The sequence below is a fragment of the Hyperoodon ampullatus genome, assembly GCF_949752795.1.
Source record: "Hyperoodon ampullatus genome assembly, chromosome: 7".
NCBI lineage: Eukaryota > Metazoa > Chordata > Mammalia > Artiodactyla > Ziphiidae > Hyperoodon > Hyperoodon ampullatus.
The window spans coordinates 94,879,121-94,881,720 of record NC_136920.1 but is presented as its reverse complement, the minus strand read 5'-3'; positions in this window follow the sequence as shown (position 1 = coordinate 94,881,720).

The window sequence follows — 2,600 nt, the reverse complement described above, 5'->3', positions numbered from 1 at the left end:
ACCCAAACGAATCTGTGTAAGAAATCTATAGGAATTGGACATCCCAAAGGGCAAAAGAGAGGGCCAAGTAATAGGTGGAGAGGTGGAAAGTGTCTTGATAGAATTCTTAGAACAGGATGCCTAGTATTTCACTTTAAATCATTTGGGTTCTGTAATGTAACTCCTACAAGCCTTTAGTCAAATCTACTAAATATATAAAGGCCTCTGTGTGTGTGTGAATTTCACATCTGGATCATTGTAGTGCAGAATGGGGGCAGCATTAGGAGAGGACAATGCACCTGTTTATTGAACAAATTAGGCAAAGTACAGCTGAAGCAGTGGTGACTAGAGACTCCATTAGCTGTATATCCCCTTTAGAATTCCAGAGGGACGGGGATGGAGGTGGGAATGGGATTCTAGCCAATTTCATTGAATCTTAAAAATCAAAGCACATTAGCCAATACTTGCATTAAACCATTGTGACAGAAACTAGTTAAATATGCTTCCCGAGCTCACATCCCTCTGCCCAGGGTGAAACCGAGAAGGGCCCTATGGGGCTCCCAGGCATGGAGGCCTTTTTGTCCTGCATTTCTTGTAGGCAAGACTCCAGCCTCCATGACCTTCCCTGAGTTCCAAAGGGCAGATTCGAACAGTTGCAAATCAAGGGAGGAGCAGCCAGGAAACCACCTGAGGCGAGATTAAAGGGACCAGAGAAGCTCCTCAAGATTAGGAGACCACCTGAGACCCTGCACACACCCTCATCTTGTCAGCAACCCCACCCTTTTGAAACTTTGCAGAAGAAAGAAGAATGAAGGACTGTTACTGCCTTGATCCTTATGACATATCCATGAACACCAGCCCTGACTACAAGACCTCTCCCTATTCCCCAGGGAGGGGGGCACAGTTCTTGAGGTGCTAGCCTGCTGTGTTCCCCTCTTTGCCTGGCAAAGAATAAAGCCACCCTTTCTTTCTCCTCCAAAACTCTGTCTCCGTATCTCATTTCGGCATGGGTGTACAGGGAGCCAATATTTTGGCAGCAATGTGAGTCAGAGGAAGTATTACAGACGAGGGGACTCGGGATTGCCTTAAAGGAGAAGCGGACTAGCTCTCCCGGTGGAGGGAAGAGGTTTTGTTACCGAGACATCGGAAGGTTATAAGTGGGGGTAAGGTGATTGGGTCTGGGCTTTAAGAACGAGATGAGGGTTGGATCTGTGGATCACCCTGTGGATGTGAGTGTTACAGCCTCTTTCCCCTTCTGCTTACTAAAGACACGTGTGTCTTTCTTGGAGGATCTTCTCCCGCATCTGCCCGTTGTGGAGATGGCTGTCTTTGCCAACTTGGTTCCTGGGTTTTTGAGAAGCAAAACACTGGTGAGAGGGGTAGAAAGAGACAGGAAGAAGCCAGGATGGGGATGTGCATTGGGAAGGGCTAAGATTCACTTGTGGGAGATGCTGGGTGTGTAAGGAGGCCCTCTAAATAGCAGCCCTCTTCCTTGCCTAAATCCTGGAACAATGAATATGAAGACAGGGTGACAGGGTATCAGGCAGATGGAGATGAGCTATTGTGCTATGAAAGAGCTGTTGTTGGTGATTGTGACTTTTAAAAAAATTGAATAAATTTGACATAGAGCATTGTATAAACGTAAGGTGTACAACTGTTACTTCGATATATTATATATTGTAATATGATTGCTGTTGTAGCGATATTTATCATATTACATAATTATAGTACAATATTGTTTATTTTAATTATACCGTGCATTAGATCGCTATGGCTTATTGTTACTTGTTGCAAGTTTGTACCCTTAAACAACATCGATCTTTCACCCACCAAGAGACTGTGCTTTTTATGTGGGCTTCATGACACTAAACTCTAGAATGTGATCCATTTACCCACCTCGTCCCAGGCAGTGCTGGGGCAGGTCCTCTGTAAAACTTTCAGCCTGGAGGACAGGGTAAGAGATGCCCACTGCCAAGGCAGTTTGATTTGAGAAGAAAAGGAAAAGAAAATGTCAGGGTCACACATGCCAGGTTTTCTTTCCAAAATCACCAGACAGATTCCTCCACCTCCTCTTGGGGTGAAGTGTGTGGAGGGTAGAGAGGGGCCAGGAGGGTAAGTGTTGTGGAACCACTTTCACATGGAATGAGCATCAGGATGGGGAGGAGGCTTGGCCTCTCACATTCCCTGGGTTTCTTTCATTAACCCATTGGGTTTAACCATTAAGCCTTTGATTAGCTGAGGGGGTGTCTGTCCCCTCTGGGGAGTTGTTCCACAGTCTCACTTATCTATGTATTCTCAGCACCTAGCACAGTGTCTGGCAAATAATAGGTGCACAATACATATTTTGTGAAGGAAGGACGAGAGGAAGGAAGGCAGGCATTGCTCGGAGAAAAGAGGAATTAGACCTCACCCTGGTCACCCCTGCTTCTGGGTTAAAACTGTACTGTCTCTAACACATATTTGAGAGATGCAGGGGAGAAGCCCATGTCTCTCTTCAGGATCTTAAGAGGCAGACATACACCCTCCTTTGTTACTTTCCCATGTTTTTCAAGATGCAAATCAGTTTAATATGTTGTGACCATAATTTAAAAAAACCAGGGCTTCCCCTGGTGGTGCAGTGG